Here is a 23,316-nt window from a genome sequence, read left to right as displayed (position 1 = left end):
ATTATGTTTTTTATTACAACTGATTTCCTGTTTTCTTTTTTCCACTTCTAACACTGACAACAGGTTCTTTTCAAAACATATATGATCCAAGTCCATGACAGTCTTAAAATCTCTTTATCTCTCTGCTGTCTACAGAATACAGCAGTTCTAAACTCTAATTTTCCACTTCTCTCAAATTTTTACTAACTAAAAAGTAGCAAATTGAACTTTTAACTTTTTATTAATAGATTTTCTTCCTTTGCTGTATATATCTATGTACAAACTCTTTTTCTTGGCTGAGACTTTTCTTGTTGTTTCTCCACTGTTAAATTCCTAAATAAGCTATTAAGATTTAATTTAAATATTGGCTTTTGTCCCTTCTTAAAGATTACTCTGTATAAACCTCACTGAACAACAATAATCATAGCATTCTTGTATTACACGTTTACAGGTCTATTCCCTTTACTGGATTGTGAACCACTTAAAGGCTGGGGTGTGTTGTTCATTTTTACATCCTAGACCCTAGCTGTGTCTGACAAAACAAAAAGAAGCTAATGCATGATTTTTCATATAGGATTATCAATTTCAAAATAATTATGATCAAGGGTACTAATATACTTGGAAAAATAAAAAAATATTTTAGTAACAATTCCTTTGTAAAATCTATGTATTTTCCTTTTTTGTAGTTAATGCTGCATCCTATTGTCATTTGCAAAAGCATTTATTAAGTACACATATTTATCTGTACAAGGTACCGCATACTATGTATAATATTTTCAACATGTTTCCTGTCCTGTAGAAAATTAGAATTTAAGACTTATGCTTTATGCCTGAATTAAGATAATCTGCCAAAAAAAATGACAACTATTTCTCTAGGGAAAAAAAATGTAAGAAAAATTAACTTACTCCATGAAATATTTTAATATACCAAATTTATTCTCCCCAATGTATAATTTGTGTATCCAATGAAGCATGAAGAATGATACAAGCGTCCTTTTGTAAATGTAACTTACATCATTTTTCTCTGCATCAAAATATAAACTATTATTTAAAAAGCTGCACTCATGTACTATAAATATAATTCAATGTCAAATATAAAAATTCTCATAGAACAAAATACCATTGCATGCCAAATAATATTAGAATATTTTTTCTTAAAACAATAATAACACAAGTTATTAACAAAGTTAACATTTTAAGCTCATGGAAATCTTAGATTGTTCTTCATAGCTTGAAAGCATATAACAGCTCATTTTTTAGTATGCAAATTAGTGTCAAGTGGAAACTTTCAGGAATACATAAATCCTTTAAAATGTAGTAAAATGGCTCAGTAAAAAGTACTTTATGTAAATCACCATTTCTAATTATTTAACTGCCATAATCTAGGATATATAGGATTATGTTCAGAATCTGTTGAGAATGACGAACTTTATAAATTGAAAGTTAATTTTAGTTGACTTGATTTGATCATTTTTGAATATTGGAAGGTACACAATATTTGGAGCATGGTTACATGGGTTGAAGGATGGGCCCTGCTAGTTACTAGTGATTTCAGCTTTGAGGAGGTACTTCACTGCTCTGACATTGCTCATATGAATTACACAAATATATTGGTATGCTAATTCTTTTCAAATATGCTATATGCAGAAAAACTGAAACATGAGAGCAATTAGTTTTTAGATGATGATGATAATGAAAATGAAGACATAGGAAGTCAAAGACATTGTTTAAGAGACATTTTCTCTGAGGAAATAAACTAAGAGCAGCAGACTTAGAGGAAAAAATGGATTGCATGGAATCCTTGTCACCTTCCACCCACCAGAAATATGCTAGCTAAATAAGAGGATAAACAGATCAATTGGAAAATAAATTGATACTACTAATTGTACACTATCTTTTCAGAGTCGGTAATTTGAGGTGAATTCTATTGTAGGGCAGATTTTTCCAACCCTAATTCTAACTGCAAAGTATTTTAACCTTTGTGTGCCTTAATTTCTGGTCAGAAAAATAAGGATACAATCATGTAGATGTTTTCTTAGGAACTAATTAGTTAATGCCCAATTTTAAAGTACTTGAAACTACGCCTGACATAGAACAATAACTTACAAATGTTAGAGATGATAAGATTATTGATATTATCATGATTGTTATTGTGTTTTCTCCCTCATTATGGTTAACAAAGGCTAGTAAAGGAATGGAGATATTTATTTGACAGTTCTTTAGACAGAGATGCTGCTTTTCATTTGAATATGTCATCTCACTTTTATTCTAACAATAACTACAATGAAAATGTTTGACAACAGTATTATTATTTCATTCATGAGAAAACTGAATTTCAGACAATTTAAAGAACTTTATCTGAGATATCAGATAAGTCACAGCACATGTGTTCAAATTCTTGACTGTCTACAGTCAATAATTATGCTCATTTTATTTCCCTACCCTGGAATAACAGTAGAAAGAAATAGGGGTTTTGGAAATGAGTTATTGCACATTAAGTGCATAGAACTAAAAACATATTATTCTACTATTATTTATCCAGTTCAGCAAAACATGCATTGTCTTGTTTTTCCTTAAATTATGTATTATATAACCTTAAAATCATCTTATTGTAATCTTTAAAATACTTTCAATAATGGAAAGCCCACTGTACAACCTGAATTTAGTTGAAAGTTCATATTACTGAACTTAGGGTATCTTTTTAAACACGATTTTACTAGCTGTGTTCCCCACCCACCCACCGGTAGGAAATAGGAAAAGCTTCCCTGTGCTCCTTCTCCCACTTGGCACGTTTTGATCTGTGACTAGTTGATATTTAGGAAATTGTTTTGCAAATGTGTTTTTTATGAACAGAGTGCAGACAAAACCTATCTGAATTCTGTGATGTCTCTGGAGTAGTGCCTTTCATAGAGTTCTGACATGACCCATATTTTCAGGGCTATAAAGACTGAGGAGCACTAGCACTGTGGCTCAGGCTGTCAGTGCTGATCAGCGTCACTCCCCTCCTTTGTAAACTCCCTGCAGTGCTGCTCAGTAACACACTCTTGGGATCCCACTTTGAGGGAAAACTTCGGGAAGGTTCAGATGAGAAACAGTTTATCTCCAAGAGAAAGGAATGGTATTTAAACTTGAGATCAAAATAATTTACATCGTTGTAGGCAAACTTTCATAAAATGTTCTTCTAGAAATTATAAATAAATGAAAAAAGCGTCATTTTTTTCAATAGTCACTTCTCCATGAAGGGGAAAACTCACACACTATTTCAACAGAGAACTCTATGTCCTATGCAAACTTTGAGTCTGTATTTTTAACCACTCCAGCTATTTTCTTTTTCCGTTTCATAGTGTTGTGTTAAACACTAGTCAAATAAGATGCAGAAAATTACTTCTTTTAACAGATTTCATTTTTTAATCAACATTAAACCAACGTTCATTTTCAGGCTGTGTTTTTTGGAAATTCACCTCATTATTTTCCCGATTTTCATCAAGTCCAGAATAAGCCACCAGCTCACCTCACAATCCAAATACATGCATATCCTTTCTTGCCAAGGATGATAGGATAAAACCGTGAAAGTTTTTTACCCATTTCTTTAGGGAGGTGGGCAAATGCCTATTTTATATTCATGAACAAAATGAAGAGTGTGAATAAAACCATTCAGTTCTTCAAATTTCATATCACTTCTATGAGTAAGTAGCAATTTAAAAAAATGCATCAGAATTCTTTTGTTGGTTGGTATTTTAACATGTGCAAAATTGCTCATAAAATTTAGTACCCAGCTCTAAATGATTTTGCCAGTATATTTTACCAATTTAGACAAAAACTGATTCCATCAATTTCAAAAATTGGCAATTCTTTCTGCAAATCTGGACTAGAAAAAAATGGGAAATAGAAGAGAATATTAAAGATATTTTTACCCTATAAAATTTCTTTTGCAGAATTAGGTATGATAAAGTTAAACAAAATTTTAAAAATATATTAGATACAGTAATTTGGTCAGCATCTGTTTTTAATTTTATATACAATATAGGGTTTATCTGTGAAGACAGTATATGAAATGAAAATTGATAGTAAGTTTGTGAGTTTTGGTGGGGTGAGGAGACTAAGAATAATCATAGGACAATCTCTCTAAAACTATGACATTTATTTAAAGAAGAAACGAATACATATGAATTTGAACTTCCCATGTGAGTTTATCTCATTTATCTCACTTAATTGATGTTAATTCCAAAGGAGAATAAAATATTTTAAAATATTCTCAGTCAATATAATATGGACAAGAAAATTATCAAAATTGTTATTTACTGTATAAAGATTATTCTAGTATGTGTTCTGATTTCTCACAGGTTGATGAAATTCACAGTGAATCAGTGTGGTTTTAAAAAAAGCATAATAACAAAAAATACTATTCATTTTTAAATAATTATATTTAATGGTATAAATATAAATGTTACTAAATTATTATTTTGTGAGGTTATATGAAGTTTCTTTTTTGACAATAAAAATATACCTTGAGGGTAAATCAAAATCAAACAGTTTATATCATTATGGGTTATGGAAAATAAAATGTTAGTTTCTTAGAAGGACTTTAATCTTTTGTTTTAAGTAAACATATGTTTAAACACCGCTATAATTTTATAGAGCAATGTTTTATGTAATCTTGAAAAAAAGAAAATTAAAGTATACAAGTATAATTTCTAGAATTTGAAGTCAAATGAGAATTCACACAATCATAAAAACAAAATTTTTGAAACAAAGTGGGTGAATTTCAATGTTTGCTTTCACTTTAGCAACTGGGAATTCAGAATGACATAGAAACTGTTCCATGTGCAACTTTGTTGATGTGTAGTTTTATGCTATGATTACATGTTCAATAGGCTATTGACAAAGTTCATGACTTATATGCAGACATCAAATAGTTATTAACATTTTTCTCTTATGTATTTTGGATTTATTGCTATTCTTTTTTGTCACAGTTCAAATGGATGGTAGAAGTTAAGTGATCTAAGAATGTCATCAAACACAATGTGAACTTAATAGAACCAATTAAATTTATGTGCAAAAAACTTTCCCTTTACTGGATTGTAAGAACACAGTTTTTTTTATTTTTTTTAAGTTTATAGTATAAATAAATTTGAATAATTTTGTCTATTATTCTAATTATTCTACGTTATTCTTACATAATGGATTATAAATAAAACAACCATTTTGAAAGTATTTGAAATCTTAGTGATTCAGAACTGGTTTTGTTCTCTCAAATATTAACGAACTTCTGCTCCCAGACTACTTAAGCACTTCTCTTACTTATTAATTTTGATGTTACTTTTAAATTTATTTCAATTATTAATTTTTCCAGGCAACTAAATATTTGGTTAAAATTGGCTCTTTTGAGGTAGACAAATGAGAATAATTTTTAAATGTATTTTTGAAAGCTCTATAATTTATAGCACTAGCCCTCATATTTCTAAATGGTATGCTTATATTACTTTTTAAATGTAGTAATAATAAAAATTGATTCCTTACTGCAGAGAAGGAGAATGTCCCATTTAGCTTCCAAGGTCCCTACGTGGTTCCTGGAGTTGATGCAATTTCAAGGAGTGGCCACTTTTACAAAATCAGTAGAAAAGTGTCTGTTTATTCAAAACAAGTGAAAAAGTTAAAACAAATTTTATTTTAAAAGTAATCTTGCCTGGTAGAGTGTCCTTGATTGTAGGTGCTTTCCTTTCATCACTTTTCAATGTTTTGTGGCACTTCCTTCTGGCCTGCAGAGTTTCTGCTGAAAAGTCAGCTGATAATCTTATGGGAGTTCCCTTGTACGGAACTAGCTGTTTTCCCCTTGTTGCTTTTAATATTCTCTCTTGATCTCTAATTTTTGCCGTGTTAATTATAATGTGTCTTGGTGTGTTCCTCTTTGGGTTCAACCTGTAGGGAATGTTCTGTGCTTTCTGGACCTGGATATTGGTTTCCTTTCTCAGGTTAGAGATGTTTTCATTTATTACTTTTTTCAAATGAGCTTTCTGCTGCTCTATCTCTTTCTTCTCCTTCTGGGACCTTATAGTGTAACTGTTAACATGCTTGATGTTGTCCCAGAGGTCTCTAGAACTGTCTTAATTTTTTTAAGTTTTTCTTTTCTTTTCTTTCTTTTTTTTTTCTTTTTTTCTTTTTGTTTGCTTGAGTGATCTCTATTACTTTTTTCATTTTTCTGATTTCTTCTTCTGTATCGTCTCATCTACTGTGCATTCCTTCAAGTGTATTTTTATTTCGGTTATGGGACTCTTCAGTTCTCTTTGTTTCTTCTTTATGTTTTCCAGCTCTTTCCTAAACTTGTCGCTGTGCTCATTCATTCTTATTCAGAGTTCATTCAGCCTGTGTATGATCATTACTTTGAACTCACTGGGTAGATTGCTTATCTCTATTTCAATTAGTTCTTCTTGTGAAGTTTTTGACTTGTTCTTTCATTTGGATATATTCCTTTATCTTCTCATTTTGCTGAATTGTCTATGTTTATTTCTGTATATTAATTAGCTTGATTATGTTTTCTGGTCTTGGACAACGGCCTTATGTAAGACATCCTATAGGGCCCCGTGGCAAGGTCCTTCTGGTCACCAGACCTGCATGATATTGGGATGCCTCCTGTGTGGGCTGAGTGGGCCCTCCTGTTGTGGGAAGGCTGACTGCTGTGTGTGTGCTGATAAGTGGACCCTGGCCTGGTTGACTGACAGGTCCTATGTCATGTGGAGACTGCTGCCTCCCTGGAGGGAGGCAGAGGGTCTACATACCCGGGTGGAGACCCACTTGCCCTCTTCTCTCTCCAGGAGGCTCTCCAAAATCAGAAAGGTAGTGTGACCTCAACTCCTTTTATATTACTGCCTCTTGCTGGGTCTCTGAACATGTTGATTTTCTGCATGCCCTTTAAGAGCAGCATATTTCCTAAAGCCCTCAAGTTCTGCTATATACAAGCCCCACCGGCCTTAGAAGACAGACATTCTGGGGACTTTGCTTCTCAGTACTGGACCCTTAGGCTGGGGAGTCTAATGTGGGGCTCAGATTCCTTGCCTGTTAGGGAGAACCTTTGCAATTGTGGTCATCCTTCTATCTGGGTCATCGAGCAGCAGGGGGTATGGGTCTTGACTAGACCATATCTCTGCCCCTCTTACCTGTTTCATCATGGCCTTTTCTTTATAACTTTAGTTGTAGAAAGTATTTTTTGCTAGTCTGCAGGTTGTTCTCATAGATGGTTGTGCTTTGTAAATAGTTGTAATTTAGTGTGTCCATGGGAGGAGGCATGTTCTCTGCTAGCTACCTACTGCCTTGGCCGTATCTACCACAAAGAATTGTGTTACTTCTTTTAAGACTCCTCCACTGACCCAAGGATTATTACGAACTGTCTGGCTTATCTTTCAAGTGTGAAGATTTCCCTTTTAAGGTTTTCTAGTTTGATTCATTGTTACAATTATTTTCAACTTGCATAGGATTGCTTTATAGCCTAGCACATGGTCTATCTGATACATGCTTCATGGGCAGTAATACTGTTGGGTGGACTATTCTATAAATGTTGGGTAGACATGGTTGCTTTCTGGTGTCTTCTATATCCTTGCTGATTTTCTGAAATTTAGTTAATCAATATTTTCTTTAAATATTTTTCACGTTCTGTTCTATCACCATTTCACTCTATCAAGATGAGACTAGGACAGAAAATCACCATCCTCTTCCAGTGCTCCTTGAACACAATAATACCTGGACATTCTGAATTATCTGTATTGAAAATTGGCATACTATTTTACCTTTTACACCTCCTGCTTTGAATTCAGCTTTCTAGAGCAAGCTAAGCTAGACTCACAGACCCTCCCATTTTCAGTGTCCAAATAATGTACTTTTAATCTCCTCTCTTGTCTCTGTGTTTATGATTTTATGATGTTATTGATCCTTTTCCTATATATGTAGTGTGTTTAGTAGCAAGCAGTCTAAGTGGTCACACCAGTAGAACTAAATCCAGAGCATTTAGGTAAACAGTCAGTATTTTTGTTTTAAAATAGTTTCTCCACTTTCATCTAGAATAATCCACCAGGTGTCATTTTTTTTTCTTCATTAAAATGACTTTTATTATCATGCATTTGTACAAAGTTTGCCTGTTGTTATAACATAATCCTGGAATACTCTGGTTTTATAAAATAAACATATTAGGAATAGAAGTATAGTTTTTGCCTCATTTAGCCTTTTGTTATGATCTCAGTAGTTAATATATTTTATAATTAAAACTCATTCGGTCATTCAACAGATACTTATCGGATGTTTTCTTAAACATTGAACTAACAAAGGTGAGTATTTATCTGTGTGCCTCTTATAATTTCATACATTTAATTTTTCTCCCCACAAATATAAAATTACCAGAGCCCCCCAAAATAATATTTTATAGTTATATATCTTTAGTCTTTTTTTGACATATAAAAATTACATTTATTTAAGCTGTACATTTGATGTTTAAATATGCATATACATCATGAAATAACCATAATCAAGTTAGTTAACATATTTGTCAACTCACACAGTTATCATTTGTGTGTTTGTGTGTGTATATGCGTATGTGTTAAGAAGATTTAAGAGCTATCCTCTTAGCAAATTACAAGTATACAAAACAGTACTGTTATCATCTCCATTACTGTACATCCTGTCTCCAGAACAAGTAGTCAGACTATTTCTCAATCACAGATTTTTGTATGACTTTTTAGAATTTTGTTTTTTATTGAAGTGTAGTTGATTCACAATGTTAGCTTCAGGTGTATAGCAGAGTGATTCAGCCATACATATACATACACATATATATTTTCTTTCAGATTCTTTTACATTATATGTTATTACAAGAAATTGAATATGGTTCCCTGTGCTATATAGTAGGTCCTTGTGTATCTGTTTAACATATATTAATGTGTCCCATTTAGCTTTGACTTGGTTTCTTCTACTATTTCTCCAAGACTTTGAACTCTTAGAGTTCCTATGTTGCCTTTTACTTGAATTTCTTATTTCTGTATTTGTAGTTGAGATTTTTATCTCAGCTGTCATCACATCATTTTATTCCAACTGTGCCTTCTAACAGACACATTAAGAGCAATTCCCAGTGGTGCTTTTGGCTTCCTTAGAATTCATAATCAGAACTTTTTAAACTCCAGATACCTGGGAGGTTCTCTGCTTAACATGTGCATGGAAGTTTGGCAATTCTTTCCTGGCAGGGAATAAGACATTAAAAGAACTCAACTACCCCTCACATGATTTTCCCTTCAGAAATAATTTTTTAATTCATTGAAAATCCTGTCTCTGCTATGAAATGTTGGAAATATTGAAGTGAGCAACGCTGACTTCAATATTACTGTTGCATCCTTGACATAAGCTTTGTTTCAACCAGAGGGAAAAAATACTCATTTGTTACATAAATGCTTACAATAGTTGTGAAAACTGCTATCTGAAAAGAACAGTTGTACAGGCATCAAGACGTGAATGCATGCAATGTAAATAATTCCCCTTGTCACGACTCCCTCTCCCCTGATGGGAGCACACATGTGAGCCTCTCCCTTTATATAGAATAAAAATGTTTCATATTCCCTAAATGTTAATTATCACTAAAATCACCAATTTTGTGTAATGTTTTATGGTTACATTTCAATATGCATTTTTTAAACTTTTAGGGCCTGAATATTCTCCAAAGACCATAATCTACACTGAAAAATCTGGAAAGCAACTTAATTTTATTTTAGCATTCTACTTGTTCATACCCCTTATTGTTCAATTTCTGACCCTTAATTGTGACCTAATGAACCTGAAAGAATTTTGTTCTAAGGAAAATACTAATTTACTCTTATCCTAAATTATCCATCCACTTTTACTTTGCTTCCTTTCCTGACCAATTTAATACAGCATACCATATCATTCCATTGTTGGAATTTGAATTTCTCTTTCAATGATGTTTTGTAGTTTTGAGTGTATATCTTGTACTTTGTTAAATGTATTTCTTAGTATTTATTATTTTGATACTCATACATTGAATTGTTTTCTCAATTTCATTTTTGGCACGTTCATTATAAGTGTATTGATATACCATTTATATTGTATATCTACATTATATTCCTGAAAACTTGCTAAGCTAGTTTATTAATTCTAATCATTTTTAAGGTGAACATTTAAGATTGAAATAGGTCAGACAAAGAAAGACAAATATGATATTTTTTCACTTGTATGTGGAATTTAAAAACCAAAACAAACAAACAAAACAAGAAGAACACAGACTCACAAAAACAGAGAACAAATGTGCGGTTGCCAGAGGGGAGAGCGGTGGAAGAGATAAAATAGGTGAAGGGGATTAAGAAGCACAAACCTTCAGTCATAAAATGAGTAAATCACAAGGATATAACATACACCATGAGGAATTTGGTCAATAACATTGTAATAAATTTGTATGGGGTTAGATGGTTATTAGACTTGTGATCATTTCATAACCTACCCAATGTCAAATCACTATATAGTACACTTGAAACTAACATAGTATTCTAAATCAACTATACTTCAAAGGATTTATTATATATACAGAGTTCACTGTTAATATTTATCATAGGAAGTAATTTTTTAAAAAAAATCATCTCAAAGAAGGTGATAAAACTGGTTTACATTTGGCAGAGATTCTTTTAGTCCCTTTTAAACACAACCAACACACACACAAAAGATATTCTTTAAATATTATTACAGAAAGATAATTGAAATACAGATTATTTCAAAGGTTAATAAATTAGGCTTTTAAAATTCCATATTCAAATATCATTACCTTGCTGAGATTCTCTTGTCACTTTTATGTTCTTTATACACTTAAATTTATCTATATAATTGTGTACATTGTGCATCAGATAACTGTCTAAACCTATTGGATTCTGCAATGTTAATATTTAAATGTTTTTAATCTGAATCACTGACAACAAAAACCTTAAACGTGTGGATATTTCATCTACATACAATCAACTTGAAGTTTGGAGTGTTTCTTACTGATGTGACTGAAGTAAATGGATTTGTAAGTTTGAGATAGATATCAGCTGGTCGGTCTTGACAAATTAATTTCGTGAGTCATTTTCCTGGAAAAATTACTCATAATGCCTCTAGAACTATAGTTATTTGCTACAGGAAATATTTTCTCTGGAAGTAGATATCAAACAAAGGGACCCTAGGCATTCCTTGAGCTGGAGGGTCCATTGTTTCATCTTAATTGATAATGTGCCCCATTCCAAGACATGGCCACATTCAAGAGATAGAACATACAATTCAAGACCAGAGAATCACCAGGCACACCTGGGCATTATGAGGTAGCTTGGCACACAATCATGTTCAATAAGCAGAAGGTAAGACAATCAATTAATTGTATCCTTTTTTTTTTTTAGAAACACTAACTGGAATATTTTATGATTGCCAGGATCTATTTTCCTATATTGATTTTCCTTAGACTACTGATTAACAACCAAGAGCATAGTAAAATATAAACATGAGAGACTCTTAGTTGACATTATCAGCACATGGTTACCCACCACTGGAAGTCAACAAACATTCAGGCTTAAGACATTCTTTGAAATACAAGCTTTCTCAAATATACATAAGTCATGTCTACTCAATCACGTTTCACTTATATCACTCTCCTCCACATATACAAGCAAAGCCATCCACAGAAGATAATGGAAGAAAATAGAAGAAAAATACTAAAGTAAATTGTTGCTGATACATTTCACCTGTTGCCTTAAAAGTTTGTGTTCACATCTTATCAAATGGCTTTGCCTCATTCCTTGATATTCCAAATTGATCTTGACAAAAATTTTTGATGATCCGTGTCAAATCTTGGAAATGCATATTTCATCTTTTTCAATTGCTTTTTCTCAGACATCTATCTATGTATTCATTCACTGCAAATGTCTCATGGCAAAATCAGAACATATACATATCTGTATCTATCCATTGTCCATCTGAAATGTTTTAGGACTAGTGGATAGAGATATATTTGAGGAAGTTTGGCAATGATGATGAGGAAATATTTCCTGTATGAGATTAGTTTCGTTTTGCACCAAACATTAATTTATTCAACCAATGAATGTTTGAACATTACCCAAACACTGCTCTAGGCCTTGGAGATGTATCTGTGAAAAATAAAAATATTTTTAAAATATTTAACTTTACGGAGCTTACATTATTATGGCTATAAAGATAGAAAATAATGAAATTACTAAATTACTTGATGTGTTCATCTTCTTTCATCTTGTAATTTTTGTTGTTCTGAGTATCCCAAAATAATAATTGGTAATTTAATTCAATATTGGCTAATTCAAAGGATGCAAAAACCAACACATTTCTAGAGAAGCCCCTTGGAGTAGAAACAAATAAACAAACCAAAAAAAGAGACCAATGCTCTCAATCTGAAAAGGGAAAAAAAAATCATCCTTTAAAGAAATTTCTATTTTTAGAATTATTTTAGCAATAGACTTGTCAAATTTGTGCCTTGGGGAAATTTCATTTTTACTATTCCTCATAAGAATAGTAAAAATCAGTTTATTTTTCATTACTTGGGGCATGGAAGCAAGCTTAAATTCAGAATTCTGTTTTAGTCAACCAAACTCACTTATCTAAAGCTAGGCTTTGTTTCTTTTTCCTTCTGACTTATAGAGAAAGCCAAGATCTGTCTCCCCAAGTGTGTATAAAGCAGCAAATGTCAGTGTTTGCCTTCCACATCGATTTGGCAGGGTAGCCTTAGCCACAAGCTCAATAACTTGTTGAAAGTAACAAAATGTAAACCTACCTTCAAAATAATTATTGGTAAATGTAATTGGATAATGGCACCTTAGAGTGCCATTTTGAGGTAAACCTGAAAAAATATCTACTTGATTAGAGACAGGACACATCAATTAGAAAACTAGAAGGCAAATATAGATGCAGATTTTAAGATAAATAATTTGCTGTATTATTTGTAGGTTGGAGTAGGATAGACGATTATCTAGATAAGTAGTTTACAAATTATTCATCCTAAACATATAAAATAGAACACAATGAATAAAAATAAACACAATGAACTGGTGAATGTGTGTTTAATCACAAGAAATTGGGGCAAAGACTGAGGTGTCTGTCTAAATCAAAACAGTTTTAGTGTCTTGTTAAATGATGCAATTTTTATTCACAAACCAAAAACAGACTCATGGACGTAGAAAAAATAATTATGGTCACCAAAGGGGAAAGAGCAAGGGAGGAATACATTAGGAGTTTAGGATTAACAGATACAGACTACTATATGCAAAATAGATAAACAACAAGGACCAGCTGTATAGCAGAGGGAACTGTATTCACTATCTTGCAATAGTCAATAATGGAAAAGAATCTGAAAAGAAAAAATATGTGTAACTGAGTTGCTTTGCTGTACACCTGAAACTAACATTATTAATCAACCACACTTCAATTAAAAATAAAATAAAAACATTTTCAGTGTTCTGCTATTGAAAGTAAACATTTAGATAAATTTGATTTTCTATGCCTTGATATAAGTTTTTTTTCTAAATTTCAATAATTCCCAGGCGTAAAAAAACTTTCAGGCAATTGTCCTATTTATCAATATGTCAAAAGTTACCTTCCCAGATCCTTAGATTTGGCAAGTTGGGAAATACTACAGTAATCTATTTGCATTATTTTCAACATGAGAACAATGTCATGATTGAATTATCTGAATGAAATAATATCACAACATGATGTGGTTCACAGGTCAATTTCTGCAGCAATACCATTGGGCAGAGCTTCTTAAATCACACAAGATTGCACCTGGGGATCTCAAAATTCAGATAGATTTAATTAGTCAGAATCTGAGATTCTGCATTTCTGGCAATCTTCCAAGAGATCAAATTGCTGATGGAATTATGGCGTGGAAAAAAACTTACCCTAGAGGCCATTACACTAACTGAAACTAAAAAGAAAAAGTAAAAACTGAAAAGAATGCCAACATGATAAACTAAAAGAATATTATCTGCGAATATATTTTCCCCAAGATCTTTATTTTAAAAATGCAAGTGATTGATATTCTATAACAGATTGTCAGCATCTCTTTATTTAATGAACATTTACTTACCACTTGCCAGCACAAGACTTTCAAAATGAGATTTGTGCTGAAATTCAATACATAATCCTGGTAGAAAAATTAAACACTGTCCAAAAGTCCACCATAAAAATAGCAAAAACAAAAAAGAGTAAAACTAGCATGAACCAAAGTGCTTTTGGTATGTAGCCTTTATGATGTGTGCAGTTTTGACAAACTTTCAGTTGCTAGTGGTCAGGAAGGAAAAGATTAATAAATAGGAATTTTCCTCACTCTGCATCATTTGGCAACTCAAAGTCAAAACATAAAAATAATAGCATTCTTTGTCAGAGTTCTACATTATTTTAGTAATAACATTAAGACTATGGGTATTCATTACCTGAAACCTGTCTTCATTTTATCTATTCAAATAGTAAATGAAAGTACCAGAACCTGCCCTATAGCAGAGTCATTTCTAAGTATGCACCTGATTCCAGGCTGTGCTATTTCTATACAAAGAATCAAAGAACTTGGAAATTTTTCACCTCAGTCAGAATACATGCTTCTTTTCAAATTACTGATTATAAGATTAAAAATGGAATGTCTTTTACTGTATTTTATGTTAGCTTCAATGATATTTTACTTTTCTGGCAGAATTTGTGCTTGCATTAAGTTTCTGATATGCACGGGTTATTTCTATGAACACTGTTTTAATTAAATATTATGCACTTATTTTTAGAATAGAAAGAAAGTTGTTTTGTCTTCTTTAAATAGGTTAATCCCCCATTAACTTTTCTTGAATGGAGATTGTACATAATCTTAACAAACTTCAGTTGCCACAATGCCTTCAGGAAGTATTGCAGTGTGGGGGTCTTTTTCCCTGATGCTATATGCCCCCCCGGTGGCTTTAAAAATTGTGTTCCACCAGCTTCTGTTGCTTTTCCCTGTAATGTCTAACTGTTCAGAGCCAATTTCTTTGACTATCCTTGTGACTGCTGAACTGAAGAGCCTGAAAGTTTTCTGGGCAAATCTGATAACTAAACATGTCAATTCATTTGGCTTAGTATTACAATAATTCTAAGTAATAAACTCTAACCTGCAGGTCAATGGGTAATAGTTTTTTGGTTCTCCTACATGGGGTTTGCGATGGCTGTTGGTTCCCTCCTTAGAGATATTTCTGTAATAATTATTGGCTACTGGTTTTTTTCCAGATAACATATATTGCCTGGAATCTCATGAGTAGATAAGCAAGACATTGCCACATGGAAATTAGTGAATTTTAGAAATAGTTGTGAATTTACATTTTAAAGTAATAGACTACATAGGACAGAACTGAATAATACCCAATATTTAATGTTTTTTAAAATTAAGATATAGGTATTTTGTGCTATTTCCTTGTTAATATTTTTATTTGAGGCTGACACCACTGAATCACATTACAAAAGAAATGTACAACCAGCTTTGACTCATAAGGTTAAATTATCATTATTTTTAGCATATGCAGTTATATATGTGTTTATTCACTTACCTGTACTTGTATACAATCCATCCTGAGGAACTGGAAGAACGTGAGAAGGAATCCTGACTCATCTGAAACTGAGCATAAAGAAAACTGCATCGATCAGTAGACTGCTCATTGATCACTGCAGTGTCAGGTTTGATTTCGGTGGTGATCATAGCGCAGCATTTAATACTGATAATGCATTAAGTCTGAATCGGTTCAGAGTAGACTCTGTAAGCTGTGGTTTGAAGGTAAGTTTACAGATAAATCATTGTCTCACTGCTTTTTCTTCTCTCTGTCACTCTGCAATAAATTACCCAGTAGCTCTTTTACAACTCACAAACTTTAATAGCAAACATAAATGGGCTACATTTGCAATGTTTTCCTTGTCATATAAATCTAAAAAGCCACCTTTTTAAAAAAAAATGACACTTCCATGCTAATTATAAGAAAATTCAGATAATTCATCTGTTGAGCAAAATTAGGATGGGATTAATTTATCTTATAAATAAAATAATACCTGATGATATTACATATCTTTAAATAATAATGCAATTTATTAAATTTTTAAGTTAAAATTAACAGTAATATGCCTTACTTTTAAAAAAAAGCTTAGACTTATTTTATTAGGGGGAGTAATCAGGTTTACTTATTTGTTGATTTATTTCTTCAGAGGGGGTATCAGGAATTGAACCCAGGACCTCATGCATGCTAAGCATGCACTCTACCATTTGAGGTCTACCCTCCCCCTGTTTTACTTTTGAGGTTACAATACAGTGTCAAGCAATAGTGGAAAAGCACCTTTATCTATCCCTTCCCCTTCACATTGATTTTTACTCCATTTGGATTTTCTGGTTCTATAATGGATAAGAATGAATAAACTAAAAAGCGATAAGTATAAGGGAAAAAAAACTTTGGATGGGGTTGAATCTGAGAACAACATTCTTCAAAGTCAGCTTTCAGAAATTATTTCTGCCCACGTAGAAGTCGAAAGCACTCTTTAGAACTCTTCTAAGAAGTATGTTACAGCAGCTCTACCAAGTCCCATTGGGATTAACAGTCAGCAAATGTGAAGGAAAGTCAACAGTAATTCAAGATTCTAAAAACCAGGACTGTGACTTTGAAAGCATGTTCAGTGTTAAGGTTCCACCTCCCATGTACTTACGTGGATTCTCTGGGGTGTGGCATCTATGTTTATTTTTCACAGGGCATCTTCACTAGTGGCACCATATAGACAACATACCCTTTTCACCCTACTTCAAAAGGGCAATAAAAGGTTGCCCTTCTGAAAATGACCATAGTGTATTGTGTAATGCTTTAGTCAAGTATGGTCTGTCTGTGATATCAGGAAAGTTCTAAGGGAAAAATGGGAATTGAAAAAAAGTCTAAAAAATATTGATGTGGAATATCCAAGGTTATGCCTACAGTAAGGCAATGTTATGGGAAGCAAAAGATAATCAAGAATGATTTACTTTCAGAAGTAAGTTGTCATCATCCCATTCTGTAATACTGAACCACAGAGCTCAACTGAAAACATGAAAAATCAAATTAATATTTGAATGAATATGCTTGTAATTTTGGTCACAAGAGAGTAGGGTGGCTTGCCATTGATACCTGAGTGTCTGGGTAGACAAACAGATATCTAGAATAATGTGCATGCATATATATTATCTATAATGTGTGTATGTGTGTACATATATATAATTATATGTGTGTTGTGTGTATATATATGTATGTATGTGTGTGTGTGTGTGTGTATATATATATATATATATATAATCACAAGAAGATATAATAAGGAAGAGAAATGGATGAGGGAAAAAATTGTTGAACTATTATTATCCTCAACCAATTCCCTGAGTTTTGTTATTCTTTATTAAGAAAACATCTCTTTCAGTTTTTAAGAATGATTGACTAATGAAAAGCCATGCCCCCATCAATACCAATTTACTCACATTTTGAAGCAATGTTTGTAATTATTAACTTCATTGCTATCAGTTTTGAAGTGAAAAATTGACTGAAATGGATTTGATAATCCCTACTTGCTAAAACAGATGTTAAGAAAAGATTTCCCAGCTATCTGGGTAGTATATAGCTTCAAATTTAATATTAATGACTTTCTTTGACAGGCTTCTAGAGATAAGAAAGAAAGCTTCATTTTCTAATATAGTTAACTCTGTTTGGTACATGTACATATTTCCCTGTACCTGAGTATAAACTCCATAGGAGCAGTGAAAGCAAAAATTCCATATATTAAATTTAAATTTATGTGCTCAAACAACTTTTATCTATGTTAACTTTAAATTCTTTTCTTACTATGTAATTCATTTAGAGCCATATACAAATACTTGAAGTATAGTGTATGCACAGTGATATGGTTTATAAGATTTTTTAAAAAATAGTTTTCCTTTTTTTTTAAGTTCTTCTTTTAAGCTTTTTTTTTTTTTTTTTGGTGGGGTGGATTAGCTTTATTTATTTTATAGAAGATCCTGGGGATGAAACCCAAGATCTCGTGCATGTTAAGTATGTGCTCTACCACTGAACTATTCCCTCCCCCTGGTTTATAAGATTCTTAGAAATCTCATACATATTAGTGATTAACTCTATCTTGGACCTACACTCTCACAGTGAAAGTTTAATCTAACCTGAGGTTTGCAAGACGAGTTAGAGGAGTTAAAGTTTGGGAGGAGGAATTAGAGAGTAAATAGAGGACATGGAAAGGCATAGAGACACGGAAAGTATGTGATCCTTTTCAAAATGGCAGCAGCTAAAGGTACATAAAGCAGAAGGGAAGAGCTTGGGATGTGGGAGAAGGAGAAACAGAAGATGCATCTATATTTAGACCCATAAAGACACCTGTGCACAGTTTCAAGGAATTTAAATTTCATGCATCTAATCAACGGGTGCCTTCAGAATTGCTTGAAGAGGGTATAGTTGGGTGCCTTTGGGATTACTTAAATTACTTTCAGGGTTTGTGGTATTGTAGCATGTTCACACTTGGTGAAAGGACACCTCTGAAGACAGTTCTGGGCGAGTAGCAAATACCCAGAACTTATTCACAGTGCTGAGAAGGGAAGCCATGAAGTTAGCACGCCTCTGCGTGAATGAGAAATGAATCCTGAACAGCTAAAAGAAAATAAGCTTTTGACTTTTTTTGATTTTCTTTTAAATTACTGACTGAATTTACAATGGAATTTACTATTTTATAACTTGTTCTTTCACAGTATAGGAAGGAGCAAAGTAGGCTATCTATGTATGTTAAACATTCATATGAAATAAGGAGTTACAAGGTAAAAATGTCTCTGAAAATGTTTTCTAATAGTGAAACTTACTGTTTCAAGAAATCAATAGTAACTGAAGTTTCTGTAGTAAACTTTTCCAAGGAGAAAAAGTGAAATACAATAATGGGGGAGGGCATAGCTCAGTGGTAGAGCATATGCTTAGCATACACAAGGTCCTGGGTTCATTCCCCAGAACCTCCATGAAAGAGAGAAAGAGAGAGAGAGAAAGAAATCACAATAAGAAAAGAAATACACACACACATACACAAGGAGAAAGATTGTACCAAAGAATAAATCATCTTGTCAAATCAGAAGAGCTAATAAAATAATCAATTTTTCTGTAAAGCAAAATGTTTTTGAGTAGAATTGTTCATTGAAAGCAGTAAGTCGGGTTAAATGGCATAGCTTAAATACTTTTTAAATACATCTTAATTACTTAAGAAATACCATTCAGGTACTTTATTTTCATTTTCTCATATACTGTATGTATACATCTCTTTATTTTGTGGAATCTCCCTTAATTATGGGTTCATTTATCCCTTCTAAGTTGTTTAATATGATGAAGAGAAAAGTATATCATTATATCGCATTATAGCCAGTTTAGTGTATGCTAATGTTAGCAGGCCAAAAACAAATTCCCAAAGTGTAGAGAAATGATAAATTCTAGTTGATGGGAAAATATAATGATTTTTAAAATCTGTATGTATACTATACATTGGTTGTAGAGATGCCTTTTGGAAGGCTCTTAGTGTATCAAAACTTAGTTATGAATATTTATAAATTGTAGAAATGGCAAACAGGAACTCTGTTTACACATATGTAATTAAGAAAAGAAGCATTATTTTTATTTTACATTATCTAAAGGTAAGAAAAAAGCCTATTCTTGAATTAGTAGGTTTAATATTTCTGGAAGATCAAAAATAGCGTTTTTTTAAAACAACACTTTTAAAAGAGCAGAAATAGGAAAATGAGGTAGGTTAAATAGGTCAAATAGGTTATTTTTACTATAAATTATAACTTTCAAAATTCAGAGCCAGACTTTCAGTTTTTCTCACAGCTGAATTTCTAATGCACTTTTGATCTTGGTTGTGTTTCACATACACAAAGATTGTTAAAACCGGTATAATTTGATTGTTTCAAAACAGATGGACTCTATTCCATTTACCCATGTACGATGCATCTCAACTCCATCCAGATGCTGGGCGGCTGGATGGCCCTTGAATTAGATGCCATCCTTTTTGACTTGCGTGCACGTTGAGAAAATTCAAATGACTGTGTTTCCAGTTTTTATTTGCAAACTTCCCATAAAATTTATATGCTGCCAAGTATCTTTAAATTGTGCAAATGTCCCTCTAATGAAACACTCCAGATAGGGAAGTAAAGAATACCATCTTTGGAAAAAACAGATGCGATTGGAAATTTTGGTGTTATCCCCTGCCAGTCATACAATCATGGGGGGCTACCTATCCCAGACTGTCTTTGGAAATGTTTGAAATATACTGGATCCTAAAAAAGAAAGGCGCTACCAAGTGTAAATTGAACACACTTAATTTCAATTTGGCAAACAGTTACTAACCATTCACTTTAAGGAAGACCCTGTTTTGAATATGAAGGATTCAATGATAAAAAACTGCTGGGCAAAGAAATTAAAACTCAATAGGGCAAACATGGCATGTTAGACATCTCAAATATGATAAAATCAATTACCGAAGGGAAAGTAAATCAAAGCCATTGTGTGATGATGGTGGATATAGTCATTCTTTACTGTATGTTGTTCTTAAATACATGTATAATCTTTATTTTGACCTCTAGACATATAAGTATATGATAAATTGAGTCAGCAGTAAGGTTATTAAGGGTTTCCCAAACTAAGTGATATTTTGTATGACTCAGAACAACAAATTGGAACTCAAAATTTGAATAAGTATGAAGATAAGTGATAGTTTGGAAGTCTATGATAGTCATCTGTTTGTCATATTAAAGTTAAATTTCAAAAATTACATTATGAAATATAAACACTGAGAATCACGTGGTTTCCTGCATCCTAGGTTAGCCTAGTTTTTGATAACTCATGGTTGTAATCATGCCTCCTGGATAGGATATTTATAGAAACTTCTATTTTCTTGGTATCATCTCATATTGTCCTAATTTATGAAACATGCATCTAGCTAGCTCACCCTAATGTCTTTTCTCATTTTTATATATTGGTTTTTTTTTCTGAGATGATGATTTTGCAGAGATGAACTGTTTTATTTTGATATTAAATTGCAAAATAAATTCTGCAGGAACAGAAATTTGACAAAAAATAATCATATTTTGCTTGATATTTGATAGATTGTTAGTGGAATGGAGATCCTACTTAATAAGAAAGAAGTTGCGACCAGAAGCAACACCACGCAGTTCATATGGTGTGATTTCAGAGGCATAGAGATGGGAAATTTATTAGAAACTGCTTCCTACTTATGTCTCATGGGTGGTTGGAGTTTCTTAGCTGAAGTATTTCTATGACTTTGTGGTTTATCTCTAAATTTTTTAAATAATGTTTTATTTATTTAACATATAATTGAGCTAACTTATTTTGGTGATTAGTACCTGGTTTGAGTCAAGTCACAGTAAAATTATCACTATCTCCTTTACTTTAGGAGAGGGTTCAAAAAATATTGCCACAATTTATGTCAAAGAGTGTTCTATGTTTTCCTCTAGTTTTACAGTATCTGGTCTTACATATAGGAATTTAATCCATTTTGAGTTTATTTCTGTATATGATGTTAAAGAATGTTCTAATTTCATTATTTCACATTGTTTATGGTTTTCCCAGCACTACTTATTGAAGAGATTGTCTTTTATCCATTGTATATTCTTGCTCTTTTTGTCATAAATTAATTAAACATAAGTACATGAATCTATTTCTCAGCTTTCTATCCTGTTCCATTGATCTATTCATCTGTTTTTGTTTCAGAAAAATACCGTTTTGATTACTGTAGCTTTGATGTCCCAGAGTGTGAGTCCTCCAACTCCATTCTTCTTTCTCAATATTAATTTGGCTATTCAGGGTCTTTCGTGTTTCCATACAAATTTAAAAAATGTTTGTTCCAGTTCTGTGAAAAATGTCACTGGTAATTTGTTAGGGATTGCACTGAATCTGTAGATTGCTTTGTACTGTATGATAATTTTAACAACATTGATTCTTCCAATCCAAGAACATGGTATATCTTTCCATCTGTGTCTTACTCAATTTATTTCCATCAGTGTCTTATAGTTTTCAGAGTACATATCTTTTGCCACCTTAGGTAGGTTTATTCCTAGGTATTTTATTCTTTTTGATGCAATGGTGAATGGAATTGTTTCCTTAATTTCTCTTTCTGATATTTCATTGTTAGTATATAGAAATGCAGCAGATTTCTCTGTATTAATTGTGCATCCTGCAACTTTACTGAATTCATTGATGAACTCTAACAATTTTCTGGTAGAGTCTTGAGGATTTTATATGTACAGGATCATGTCATCTACAAAGAGTGACAATTTTATGTCTGTTTTTCCAATTTTGACTCCTTTCACTTCTTTTTCTTCTCTGATTGCTGTGGCTAGGACTTCCAAAACTATGTGGCATAGAAGTGGCAAGAGTGGGCATCCTTGTCTTGTTTCTAACCTTAAAGGAGATACTTTCAGCTTTTCACCATTGAGTATGATGTTAGCTGTGGGTTTATCATATATGGCCTTTATTATGTTGAGGTATATTTCCTCTATGCCCACTTTCTGGAGAGTTTTTATCATAAATTGACATCGAATTTTATCAAAAGCTTTCTCTGCATCTGTTGAGATGATACGTGATTTTTGTTTTTCAATTGGTTAATGTAGTGAATCACATTGATTAACTTGTGGATATTGAATAATCCTTCCATCCTTGGGATAAATCCCCCTTGATCATGGTGCATGATCCATTTAATGTAGCTTACCAGACTGCCCACAGAGTCAGCCCACCATAACAGAAGGACCTGTGCAACCCCCTTAGGGGGAACTCCTGGAGCATACAGATTGGGTGAGGACAGGAGAGCGCAGAGTGGGAACATACAGAATATCTCCTACAGAGGGCCACTTCTCCAAAGTTGAGAAACATAACTAACCTGCCACATACATAAAAAATACAAATAGCAACTTAGACAAAATGAGGTGGCAGAGAAATGTGTTTCAGATGGAGGAACAAGACAAAACCCCAGGAGAAGAACTAAGTGATCTGGAGATAGGTGATCTACCTGAGAGAGTTCAGAGTAATGATTGTAATGATCAAGGAATGCAGGAGAAAAATGGATGCACAGAGTGAGAAGATAGAAGTTTTTAGCAAAGGGTTGGAAAATATAAAGAACAACCAAACAGAGATTTAAAATACAGTTAATTGAAATGAAAAATACACTAGAAGGAATCATGAATAGACTAGACGATTCAGAAGAATGGATCAGTGAGCTGGAGTAGTAGGAATCACCACATTG

This window comes from Vicugna pacos, chromosome 8 (genome assembly GCF_048564905.1).
Source record: "Vicugna pacos chromosome 8, VicPac4, whole genome shotgun sequence".
Classification (NCBI taxonomy): Eukaryota; Metazoa; Chordata; class Mammalia; order Artiodactyla; family Camelidae; genus Vicugna; species Vicugna pacos.
Note: the sequence above shows the minus strand (reverse complement) of the source record.